This window comes from Podarcis bocagei (genome assembly GCF_964188305.1).
Source record: "Podarcis bocagei genome assembly, chromosome: 5".
Taxonomy (NCBI): Eukaryota; Metazoa; Chordata; class Lepidosauria; order Squamata; family Lacertidae; genus Podarcis; species Podarcis bocagei.
Window position 1 is genome coordinate 97,855,344 of NC_138129.1, and position 13,691 is coordinate 97,869,034.

At 44.5% G+C, this 13,691-nt stretch overlaps 1 protein-coding gene and 1 long non-coding RNA gene across 3 annotated transcripts in view; both read left to right on the forward strand.

The window, feature by feature from the left end:
- Positions 1 to 13,691, forward strand: part of LOC308587148 — a 283,237-nt gene that overhangs the window by 106,147 nt on the left and 163,399 nt on the right. The window lies entirely within an intron of this gene.
- ASTN1 (astrotactin 1) overlaps positions 1 to 13,691 on the forward strand; it is a 243,585-nt gene that overhangs the window by 68,103 nt on the left and 161,791 nt on the right. The gene's annotated exons all lie outside the window — the stretch shown is intronic.

Consider the following 13,691-nt stretch of genomic DNA (forward strand, 5'->3'; position numbering starts at 1 on the left):
ACCCCATTGCTGCTTGCAATGTGTCTATGGAAGTAATTCAGATAAATGAAAAAAATGTACACATACATTTATGTATGTATCTTCCTAGAATAATAGAATAGAATAATGTGCAGTTGCGTAAAGGAGTAGGGTGAAATTGATTTGTCTTGCTTATGGAATGAAAAAAACAAAGCATATCAAATATATCCAAGATTGTTTGGGATGTACTGTAAAAGAAGGTGTCAGGATCTGTCAACCATCGCAGGGAACCAAATCACTGTAGCTATTTGGATCTGGCTTGACTTTACCTGCCCAAGCTGGCCACTGGCTCCTCCTCTTCCATAGGGAGGTGTATAAAGTACTTCCTTTACGGATTAACTTTGCTTGAGTTGACCCTTCCTGAACACTTTAACATGTCTCAGTGGGAAAATGGTTGGAAAGGGAAGCGTTAAGCACTCCCATCCCTTCTCTATTGCAAAGGAGATGGGGACATGGACCTTTGTAGCACAAAGTGTTGTTTGCCTCAAATATCTCATCTGTGAATTGCTTTGAATGGTCTTGGCTGAGTAGGAATGCTGCAGAATTGGAAAGGTTTATAGAAGCACAGACTTTCATGGAGCACTAATGACATCTGCTGTTTAGGGCCTTTAATCTAACAAGCTCAGAGTCTTTATAAACTTTCGTTGCTTGGATTTGATTGGTCAGAAGGCTTCCAGAGCTGTGTTGTTTAATTTGGCATACTGTTCCAGCAAGTGGAAATAGGTAGTTGCTATTACATTTTTGTGTGTGGAATGGGTCAGGCATGCATTTGTGGGAGAGACCCTAATCACAAACCTTACCTTTGAAACCAGGAGAGTGCTGAGTGGCTTGGGAAAACATGCACACTCTCTCACACACATACTGTTCATTGGATCACAGTGTGACTAGTACCCATGTTCAGGCCTGACTATTTGGCAAGCATGAGTTGGGGAGTCCTGTATTTGCTGTGTCCTGCAGTTCCATCCTGAGTGAGTCCTCTGGTGTCATGACACAGGGCAGCAGGATGGGGGTGTCTTTAATATTTCCCTTGAGATGTTCCAGGCTGGGAAATAAGAAAATGCATGGGTAGCCTCTTAACCTCACTGAGTAGCTCTGGCAGCCTTCCCATTGCAACACAAAAGCAAGCCTCTATAGTCATCACTGCAGACACTCCAAGTGTCCCTATTTTCCAGGGACAGTCCCGGATTTACGGAAGCCATCCTGGTTTCTGATTTGATCCTGGAATGCCCCACTTTCCCTTGGACATTCCTATTTTCAATGGAGAAGTGTTGGAGGATATGGAATAGGATTCTCAGTTTTCATTGGAGAAATGTTGGAAGGTATGATTTGCCAAGTGGTTGAGCATAGGCAGTGAGTTCCAGTCAGAGGTGCCAACCTGAAGGAGCGTTTCCACCCCCCATTGTTCTGCCCGGACATTGAGGTCCAGCGCCGAGGGCCTTCTGGCGGTTCCCTCATTGCGAGAAGTGAGGTTACAGGGAACCCCTGAAGGACCCTATCTGCTTGCGGACTGCTTCGCCAGAGTGGTGCATGCTCTGGTTATCTCCCGCTTGGACTACTGCAATGCGCTCTATGTGGGGCTACCTTTGAAGGTGACCCGGAAACTACAACTAATCCAGAATGCAGCAGCCAGACTGGTGACTGGGAGCGGCCGCCGAGACCTTATAACACTGGTCTTGAAAGACCTACATTGGCTCCCAGTACGTTTCCGAGCACAATTAAAAGTGTTGGTGCTGACCTTTAAAGCCCTAAACAGCCTCGGTCCAGTATATCTGAAGGAGCATCTCCACCTCCATCGTTCTACCCGGACAGGGAACCAGGCAGAGGGCCTTCTTGGTAGTGGCACCCTCCCTGTGGAACACCCTCCCACCAGATGTCAAAGAGAACAACAACTACCACACTTTTAGAAGACATCTGAAGGCAGCCCTGTTTCGGGAAGCTTTTAATGTTTGATGTATTATAGTATTTTAATATTCTTTTGGAAGCCGCCCAGAGTGGCTGGGGAAACCCAGCCAGATGGGCGGGATATAAATAATAAATTATTATTATTATTATTATTATTATTATTATTATTATTATTATTATTATTAAACCAGACAGAGGGCCTTCTCGGTAGTGGCGCCCACCCTGTGGAACACCCTCCCTTCAGATGTGAAGGAAATAAGCAGCTATCTTCTCTTTAAAAGACATCTGAAGGCAGCCCTGTTCAGGGAAATTTTTAATATTTAATGCTGTACTGTTTTTAACATTTGATTGGGAGCCGCCCAGAGTGGCTGGGGAAACTCAGCCAGATGGGCGGGGTATAAATAAGAAATTATTATTATTATAACTTGGGCCCCAGCCTGTGGGTGTCCAGTGGTGCACATGCGATGTGACGTCATGACATAATGTCATGTCTCATGCCACCCCCGCTCTCCAGCACCGATGTTGTGCTTCTGTGGCAGCAGCAGGCCCCAACAGAGGCCCCGTGGTGGAGACGGAGGCCTCGATCCAGTCGCCGCAGAGGTGCCAAAGAGCTGCAAATAAAGCCGTGGGCAGCAGTGGGTGGAGGCTGGGCACCCACAGTGAATTGTTTCTGGGTGCCCAGGCACCCAGGGCCCCCTGGAGTTGGCACCAGTGGTTCCAAGCCAAGACAAGACCTAGCCTGGTGAGTAAGATCTTGCTGGGTCAAGCTTGGAAACAAACATTTATCTGATTGCCTTTTTGAAGTGGGAGCATTTTGTAAATTGGAAGAATCTTTCTTTCTTACAACGAACTTTGATATGCGTGGGCAGGCAGGTTAGTAATCTTTTTGTGGGTCAGATTTGCAAATATTACATAAAAGTGTCCTAGTACATTCCCTGAGTCTACTGCTTCACTGGGTGATTTTCAGGTCAACGAGAGATAGAGGAAAGATTTCTCTCCAGTCACACTGTTCATAACACTCCTAATTTTGTAACCCTCTGTCATACTTCAGGATACAAGAATCTGCCTTATATTGCCTCATAAAATCTAGTGCTGTCTATTGCTCCTACTGGTAGTGATTTGCCAAGGTCTCAGAGGTAATTTCTTGGCCTGTTGTCAGAAATCTTGCATTGAGCTATGGCCCTTTCTCAATTCCGCCTTTTTCTCAGTCATTAATGCAGCCTTGCAAGTGGCCACTCAGCCACGTGTCTGGAGCAAGTAATAATTCCTTCTCAGCCTACAGCCTATGACACAGGGATCTCACATTGTTCTGTGTCTAGGTACATATTGTCCAGTAGGCTGTTAACCTTTTGTGCTCACCTGCAAGGTTGCAGCCATGGACATTCAATATTCTCAAAAGAAATGTCTTGATTGGGAAATCATTCTCATGGCAATCAAGCCTAATGTGGAATGCAATATGTCCTGGCTCTGAAATCTAGGGAGGCAGGAAATAATGGAAAACCTGTCAGATAGATAGATAGATAGATAGATAGATAGATAGATAGATAGATAGATAGATGATAGATAGATAGATAGCTTTCCTGCATGCGCATATGTTTGGGACATGTATCTACAAAAGTAGATTGGCCGTTATCCTAATGCAGCTCTAAATCACTGTTCCTCACATCACATGTGCGTTGTTATTATCCACAGTAAACATAAGTGAGCATCATTTTGCCTGTTGAAAATTTCCATGTTGAATGGAATACACAATTAAGTCAACTGTGCAGTCCATAAGCACTTGTTGTTGTTTAGTTGTGTCTGACTCCTCTTGACCCCATGAACCAGAGCACGCCAGGCACTCCTGTCTTCCACTGCCTCCCGCAGCTTGGTCAAACACATGCTGGTAGCTTTGAGAACACTGTCCAACCATCTCATCCTCTGTCATCCCCTTCTCATTGTGCCCTCAATCTTTCCCAACATCAGGGTCTTTTCCAGGGAGTCTTCTCTTCTCATGAGGTGGCCAAAGTATTGGAGCCTCAGCTTCAGGATCTGTCCTTCCAGTGAGCACTCAGGGCTGATTTCCTTCAGAATGGAGAGGTTTGATCTTCTTGCAGTCCATGGGACTCTTAAGAGTCTCCTCCAGCACCATAATTCCTTCATGGATCACTGCCTTGTAGTGGCGAAGGGGCTTGAATAACTCAGAGAAGCTATGAGCTATGCCGTGCAGGGCCACTCAAGACGGACAGGTCATAGTGGAGAGTTTTGATCAAACATGATCCACCTGGAGCAGGAACCGGCAAACCACTCCAGTATCCCTGCCAGGAAAACTCCATGGACAAAGACAACAGGCATATAAGCACCTGTGCTAGGGCCTTAATTGTGCATCCTGCCAATACATTTTCATTGCACATTTTCATTGCATCACTGACTTAAACTTGCTTCCTCTTCAAAACACTTATCCACCACAACAAAGATGGGGCTTTCCACACTGGAAGTCGGAAATCACAAATATTCAGGGCATGTCTAACTGTAACCACTAAGAGCTACATCTGTCATCTCTTTGTGCCAATTACTTGAAGTCTCTGACATAACTTGCTGCTGAGAGACTGATTACGATGAATGCAGAAGGAAGCGGCTCAGTGAAGGTGAAACGGATTTCTCTCAGTGCTTTGCTTTCCACAGGCGAGTGACCTCCTGCTGCTTCCGAGCCTCTTGGAAGAAGCCCGTTTCCCAGCCGTACTAAGCCTGCCACATTCAAGACCTTGCTGATTTATATAGATCATCAATTTGACAATTATACACACCTGCAGGCTTAATTGCCCCCATTTCCTTGAGCCGTGGGCAGATTTATGACTTTATCCAATTCTTGTAACTCTGAAACACGCTTGATTAGACCCAAAAGTCCTTTGCACTGATCAGTCTCTCAGCATTGCTGGTCTCTGGACCCTGTGACAGATCCTCCTTCCCTCCCTCCCTTCAGGAAAGATAAATTAACGAGCTGCACTCAGCCAGGTCTTCTTTCCATCTTTCTTTTTATTTGGCATGCTGGTGTATTAAAAAGCTGCTATGCTGTAACTCTGCGGGTGGAGTGAATTTGGAGGAAATAGGTGCTTGTGGCATACAATGTTGAAATCGTATAAACAAAATCAATTTTTTCTTTTTTAAAAAAAGGACTTTGGAATTTCACTTTGCAGTGTTTGAGTTCTGAGTGGATGCTGGGTTGTTGTTTGTGGGGGCAGATATTTATTTTTGTAGATCTGCGAACGCTCATGACAGATCTTGAATTTCCATCCCCTTCCACTGAAATGTTCAGGGTTATATTGAGCTGAAGAATGAAAATCAGGGAGGCATTGAAAGGAGAAAGTGTTGTAAAAATAGGTGATTTCTGTTAAAATAAAATTTCTAAACACTCTAAACAACTGTGTCTGAGAACAACTGACCATGGAACCAGCCATAACGGAGTCATCCTGCCCTGGACTTAATCCTAAGTGGCACCTAGAACCTGGTGCATGATGTGCTGCCAGACTAATTGGAAACGATGAGCACAGTGCTATATAGAGTGAATCTGATGTACAATTGCCAAGACTACAGAAGAGGAAACCTATCAAAAACAAGGAGCCTGGTTTAAGGAAGTTGAAAGGGAAAGAGGGTCAAGTCTCTCCACATCCCATGGGAGTTATTCAAAACCACGATAAAAGAAGCTCAGCTAGAATTTATACAGCAGGTCAGGAAAGTTCCCACCCTGCCAGTGTGTTAACAAGCCACAGGCAAGGAAAGATGCAAGAAGGCTGCCTTCAGAAAACTGAAGTCTTGCCCAAATTTGGAGAACAAAAAGGAACACCAACTTTGACAAAATAAGGGACACCAAAAGACAGAACGAAAAAATCCAGCCATTGTATATTTGGACTTTCAAAGAGGTTGTGACAAAGCCCTACATCAAATCTTCCTGAGTAAATTTACAGGCATGGGAGAAGAGGAACCTGGCGGCTTGGTGGATCGTGTCCTCAATCAGGGAGAGCACGTGTTGTGGTGAGATCACCTAAACTGTCTCCCTGTTGTGGGGCGGGATCGCCCCACTGGTTGCCCCTTGGTTGCTGGGGCAGAAATTTGGCCTGTTGGGTTTTCTTTTGGCTGCTGAGGGGCTATATAGGCTGCTGCACGTCGCTGAGAGCTTTCTCTTTCCTTCGACATGCATCAGATCACCCACCCTCCTTCCCTTTATTTTGGGCTGTTCTTTGGCCTTGCTATGCCTGTCTAGGGGTCATCTGTTTTTGGAGCAGGGGCCTGGTAGAAATTTTGCCATTTAACTGGTTGGCTGTTGCCATTTGGTTTTTGCCTACCGTGTAGCAAATCGTCACAACTTTGTAATTTGGTGGTTAGGCATTGGTTCAATGCTTTGTGGAGGGAATGTGGTTGGCTGTGCCTGCCCCTCCATTGCTGCTGCTAGGAAATTCCGTTAAAGGAACCCAGGGACTCGCCTTGCCTTTGTCTGCTCCCCTTTCTGGGGTTAGGGCCACGCCAGAGTCCCTGGGAGCATATGGGGTGAACTGGAGCCTGCACTCAACTCCGTGCTCCCCAAATATGTTTTCCCTTACTGACCTCTGGTGGAGCCCAGTTGTCAGTCCTGTTCCTGCCATGGGCTACTTTTAAAATGAGGCTGCATTTTAAATTGCATTTTAATCTGTATTTTAAATTGGGTTTTTTTCTCTCGCCCCCCCCCCCATTATGTTTTTACTGTAATTTTTCCTGTTGTTAGCTGCCCTGAGCCTGGCTCTGGCCGGGGATGGTGGGGTATAAATAAAAGTTGTTGTTGTTGTTGTTGTTACAGTGGTACCTCAGGTTAACAACTACAGTGGTGCCTCGCAAGACGAAAAGAATCCGTTCTGTGAGTCTCTTCGTCTAGCGGTTTTTTCATCTTGCGAAGCAAGCCCATTGACGGATTAGCGGATTAGCGCTATTAGCGCTAATAGCGGCTTTTAGCGCCTTATCGGCTTAGCGGATAAGTGGATAAGCTTAGAAAAAGGGGGGGAAAGGAAAAAAACCCCCGCAGGAACTCGCAAGACATTGTTGTCTTGCGAAGTAAGCCCATAGGAGATTTGTTTTGCGAAGCACCTCCAAAACGGAAAACTCTTTCGTCTAGCGAGTTTTCCGTCTTGCGAGGCATTCGTCTTGCGGGGCACCACTGTACTTAATTCATTCTGGAGGTCTGTTCTTAACCAGAAACTGTTCTTAACCTGAAGCACCACTTTAGCTAATGGGGCCTCCTGCTGCTGCCGCGCCGCCGGAGCACAATTTCTGTTCTCATCCTGAAGCAAAGTTCTTAACCTGAAGCACTATTTCTGGGTTAGCAGAGTCTGTAACCTGAAGCGTGTGTAATGTGAAGCGTATGTAACCCGAGGTACCACTGTATTAGGTAGTCAGGAACCAATGCCTAGGCAACCACTCACAGCTGAAATTCAATAAAGTTGTGACCAAAATTATTGCCGAAAACCTTAAACAAAAAATCTGTGTCTATTGTGTATTTATTTTAGGGGGTGGTTTTGGGGGTCTTTACACACAATTGAAGAAAGACCAGGAAGCAGAGAATAGAAATAAATGGACAATAGAGGGAAGTAAGCAGTGGAGCCCTCTAAGGATCATGATTAGAGCATGTACTTTTTAACTTGATCATAAATGATCTGGATTTAGGGAGATTGAGATTGCTAAAAATTCCAGCCTTGTGTTTACACTAATGGAGTCTGAGCTGGTGATGGCTGACCAGGAAAGAAAGATCTTGGAATTGTGGCAGAAGGCTCAAAGAATATAGATGCCTGGTGTGTGGCAGCTGTGAAAAAGGCCAACTCCACATTCAAAATACAGCTATAATTGTATCTTTATAGATGGCCACATTTAAGACTACTGACTACAGGTTCTGGCCGCCACACTTCAAAAAATAATACTTCTCAGCTGGAAAAAGTGAAGAAAAGCGCAAACAAAATAAGGGCTTGGAGCAATTCCCCTGTGAGGGAAGGTTACAACATTTGGGGCTTTCCTTCATTCTGCAGTACTTACAGCCTGGGGGTCACCAAATGAACCTGAATGGTGGGAAATTCAAGACAGAGAAAAGGAAATGCTTCTTCACACAGCATATAGTTAAAATATAGAATTCACCAGCACAAGATGTGATGGCCACCAACTTTGATGGCTTTAATGGCCCTGTTTAGGGAAGCTTTTAATGTTTAACAGACCATTGTATTTTAATATTTTGTTGGAAGCCACCCAGAGTGGCTGGAGAAGCCCAGCCAGATGGGCAGGGTATAAATAATAAATAATACATTATTATTATTATTATTATTATTATAAAAAGGGATTACACAAATTCATGGAGGACAGGACTATCAATGATTATTAGTCATGATGGTTTTATGATAATGGCAGGATTAGAGGCAGTGTGCCACTGAATACCAGTAACTGAGGAATATACACCTCCCATCTGGCTGGGTTTCCCCAGTCACTCTGGGTGGCTTCCAACCAAATATTAAAATACATCAAACATTAAAAGCTTCCCTAAACAGGGCTGCCTTCAGGTGTCTTCTAAAAGTTTGGTAGTTGTTGTTCTCTTTGACATCTGGTGAGAGAGCGTTCCACAGGGCGGGTGCCACTACCGAGAAGGCCCTCTGCCTGGTTCCCTGTAGCTTTGCTTCTCGCAATGAGGGAACCCCCAGAAGGCCCTCGGCGCTGGACCTCAGCGTCCGGGCAGAACGATGGGGGTGAAAACCCTCCTTCAGGTTTACAGGACTGAGGCTTTAAAGGTCAGCACCAACACTTTGAATTGTACAGAAACGTACTGGGAGCCAATGTAGGTCTTTCAAGACCGGTGTTATGTGGTCTCTGCGGCCGCTCCCAGTCACTAGTCCGCATTCTGGATTAGTTGTAGTTTCTGGGTCACCTTCAAAGGTAGCCCCACATAGAGTGTATTGCAGTAGTCTAAGCGGGAGATAACCAGAGCATGCACTACTCTGGCAAGGCAGTCATCAGAGTACTTCTTGCATTTTTTTGTTAAAAGGGGTGCTGGCAAGATGTGATGATCTCATTTTTGTTTCTCTGGGGAAGAAGCTTATGAAAGAGGGAGTGGCTGTATGTGGCACCAGAACATCTCCCCAAGAGCAATGGAATGGCTTCCAACATGATGGCTGCATATTGTTGTTTTTTTAATAAATATTTATTAGGTTTTCACAAATTTTAAAAGCACATACAATACACACAATACAAAAATATACATACAATAACAAACAAACACGTATAATTTCCACTCCTTTTTTCCCTTAAACTTATTTCCTCGACTTCCCCATACCTCCCCTTTCTGCATTCCAATTCCCAAAATTGTTTCAGCAAATCCTTCCCTCGATGGCTGCATATTTTCAGACACATCTCTCTTCGTGCTTTAAAGAGAAGCAAGGAACCCAGTTATGGGTGCTTGTGTGACACTGATAATAGAGAACTACAAAATAGCAGCGGCTTCTTACTTTTCACATAGAGGCAAACGCCGGAGCAAAAGCCAGCTTTTAGCTAAGTGTTCTCCCTCTGGATAGATGATGAACAACCAGCCGTCTTATTTTCATGCAGTAAGCCTGAATTTGCTGAAATAATATCTGATTCCAGTTGCCCTCTTGGCCGTTGCCATAATGAGCACTTAAACAAATTAGCCTGCAGGAATGGGCTGAGGTTTGAGTCCTTCTCATCTCTATAATGCACCCCCCCCCCAGTCCCACCACAATTGTCCGTTTAACCTCGCCTTCACAAATATGTTCAGATGTCAAGCCAAGTGCCTGGCAGATGGTTTAGAATAGATGGCCATTACCTTGACTGTCTGCCTTTAGCAGATATTAATTACCTTGATACAAACATCCTAGCTGACTTTGTGTGATGAAGGTGGCCCTGGGAATGACACACTCCCCTCCGTAGCGAAAGGGTTTTTTTGTTGTCATGTGGACAATTAGGATGGTTAAGTTTTAATATTTCGCCCTCTGTTATTTTTCTGCTCATCCTGTCTCCCTTAGACTCTTTTATTAATCTCTTGAAAGATACAGATACCCCACAGGTCTCCATCAGTGATAAAGCACCTTGGGGGCAATCTGAGCTGGAAATAGTCCTGACTGCTTTTCCTCTGCTTGGAGTGGCTACCTGCTATGGCTGAAGCTGGTTTCCTGTAGAGGAAAGTAACTCCAATGTCCAGGCAAAGCTTAGTTTAGTTTCTTCCTCAGAGGAGCCTGGAACAGAGAACAGGACTGTTTGCTTGCTGGACACCCTTACTCTCTGGTCATTCTGTTGCACTCAGAGGGGCCAGCTTCAGTGAGCCCCCGCCCCCAGCTTAATAATTAATCCAGCTTTTACTAATTTGCTGTAATAGGCTATAAAGAGACTGATTTATGCATATATAAATGCAATAATACTGCTGTTTAGTTCACATCAGTTATTTTGAAAGATCAACATGTCGTGGGGTTTTGTTTTTTGTTTTGTTTTTGACTGAACTACATTTAACAATGTGGAAGATTCAGAGCGTCTCCCATCAGGATTTCCTGGTGCTTGGATCATTATATCATTTCAGTTTTTAGGCAACACAGTATGAAAATATTAAACTTGCACACCACTTTTCTGGGTGACAAGGCTTCGTTGACATGGATTTAGGCTCAATCGCAATCTTCTATAATGGTGTGAACATAAATTGCATAAGGATAGCAAATACCTTTGCTCACTAAAAATCCAATAGAAATGATGAATGGCATGATTTGCTGTTATATGCACAAAGAAATAGTGATCACAAGCTGAATGACTAAATATACAGCCCTCCCCTTAATACCAATCGCCTGTTTATATAGATTATGGGTAGATTATCCTTGATCACTTGAATAATAAATAAATAAATAAATAAATAAATAAATAAATAAATAAATAAGGCTCTTGCTTGTAATTTATCCAAGTGTAAGTCTCTGGTACAGATTTAAACTCAGTTAATTTGCAGTGTTCTCCAGTTTTCGTATCTCTACATACTGCAACATCATGTTGCAAAGCCTCCTTTGTACAGGTTAGTGTTTGTTGCAAATCGTTAGGTGTTTTATGTGTATAATTGTGTTCATGCAAATAGTATTTGGTATCTTAAATTATATACCTTTCTTTTTATCAGTTTTGAAAAACAAGTTTGTTTGTTTGTTTGTTTGTTATCTTGCCCTTTCTTCCAAAGGAGCCCAAGGTGTAACAACAATAGCTCTTAAAAATAGAGGAGCAGGGCTGGACATTTAATTCAGAATTAAGTCAGTCAGTCATTTGCTTGGAATCTGACAATGGGGGCCGGTTTGGTTACACAAGCCCTTTCCACGTATTTCCCACATACAATTGCATATGTGGCCACATAGCTGAACTGACATGGAATTAGCCGTCTTTGAGATTATCCTGTTCATTTCTCTCCAGCTTGCAGAATTGAAAATTCCTGAAGGATTGTGTCCAGGACTAAGATCCATCTTAATAGCATCCAGATCTCAGCAACTGGGGCGTAGAAGTCCTTCCGCAGTACACCAACCTTAAGCCTTGCTAGTTTTGCAGGAGGGGCAACCATTCACTCCTGCCAGTGAACCACACTGATTATGACCTTGAAAAGGACTATCAGTCTCAGCTTTAGCCTAGTTCTGCCGGCACACATTACCTTCAGTAGGGAAGGGCCAGGGATACGAGTCCTTGGCATGTTAAATTATGTGATGGGGAATTTGTTGCATTACCCTGAGCAAAGGATACAGCTCATGAATCTATATGATGGGATACCAAATTTAGAGCCAAGAAGGGAAAGAGCTGAAAAAGGTTCAGAGTTTGAAAGATATTGATGGTCGGCTTGGTTCCCCTGTGTGGCTCCCATTAAGGCCTTGGTTGAGAAGCCATTAACTTTGGCATTAACTTCTAACACCTAGATTAAAAAATAGCCATCTGGAGCCAGGGGTTAATAACAGTAAGGGAAAACACTCGTTACCCTTCAGAATGCAGCGTATGGTGGCATCAGATGTGGCCTGATACCTTAGCACCTAATGAACAATGGCCTTTCTGGGCTCCCAGCTGGTTCGGCAGTCAGAATGGCAGCAGATGCTAAGCGTCCTGAGGAAGGAAAGATGGAGAGGAAAGAGGCGCAGTCCTCACAAAGTGCAGGATGGGAAGTAACTCCCATTGGATCAAACTATAATCCTTCTGTCCCTCTTCTCTCTCTCCCTCCCAGCTGCCTTTGCATTTGGTGCTGCTCCACTTCTGAGTGTGCACTGTGGTTCAGTTGAGTCACATCTGCTTCTGGCTTTGCCCTAGAGGCCTCTGTGGGTGGCTCTACTCTTGCTTCAATAGGAGTATAGCATCTAGATCAAGGGAAGTAATAGTGCCACTGTATTCTGCTCTGGTCAGACCTCACCTGGAGTACTGTGTCCAGTTCTGGGCACCACGGTTCAAGAAGGACACTGACAAACTGGAACGTGTCCAGAGGAGGGCAACCAAAATGGTCAAAGGCCTGGAAACGATGCCTTATGAGGAACGGCTAAGGGAGCTGGGCATGTTTAGCCTGGAGAAGAGGAGGTTAAGGGGTGATATGATAGCCATGTTCAAATATATAAAAGGATGTCACATAGAGGAGGGAGAAAGGTTGTTTTCTGCTGCTCCAGAGAAGCGGACACGGAGCAATGGATCCAAACTACAAGAAAGAAGATTCCACCTAAACATTAGGAAGAACTTCCTGACAGTAAGAGCTGTTCGACAGTGGAATTTGCTGCCAAGGAGTGTGGTGGAGTCTCCTGCTTTGGAGGTCTTTAAGCAGAGGCTTGACAACCATATGTCAGGAGTGCTCTGATGGTGTTTCCTGCTTGGCAGGGGGTTGGACTCGATGGCCCTTGTGGTCTCTTCCAACTCTATGATTCTATCATTCTGCTGAAAGTTAGCCTGTGGTGAGCCAGGACCCTGGGGAATGACAAGCTGAAAGATGCTGATAGTAAGATATGAGAAGGACTTAGCTGCCCTTTTCTGGCCCTTCTGAGTTGTTGCATGCTCAGAGGAACAGCAGCATGCCATGCATGGAGGAAACTGATGGGTGAGGGGAGAGTTATACAGTAGGACCTGATGGGAGTAATTCTGCCTCTTGTTTTCCATGAGTGCCCATCATAGGATTGCACCCGGTGGAGTTAGGCACTATTATAAACCATCCTAGAGTTGGCCTCTTCTTCTTTACAAACGTTCTACTATTCTAGCCACCTTACATAAGGAGCAGCCAATGTGGTCTACAATTCGCATCACCCCTGACCGTTAGCCATGTTGGCTGGGGCTGATAGGCACTGTGGTCCAAAACACCTGGGAGGGTACCACATTGTCCATTCCTGCCCCGTGGAAGGAACTGAAATCGCTGGGTCCTGGCTGTATCTGGGAAGACGGAATGTGTATTTCCAAAGTTGCATTATGAAACTCGCAAAATTTAGTTGTTATTTTTCTTTAGGAAGGAACTCTTTAACCTACGCTTCATAATAGGATCCTAGGGCAAGTTACAATATAATTGAGTCCTGTTTCAGAGTTAAGGGAATGGTTATGTTACCTTTCCACCCCGTGAACGCAGGCAGGCATGTAAAAGCAAAATTGCTCCTGGCCTATTGGCTCATATCAAGAATCAGGATTAAATAAGCAAGATGATAATAGTCTATGCCAAGGGGTCCCACTGGTAGAAACAATAAGACAGGTAGATGAAGCAGCAGACACAGCCCCTGTGTAGTCATGAACAAAGGCAAAGGGGTGCAAAGCAA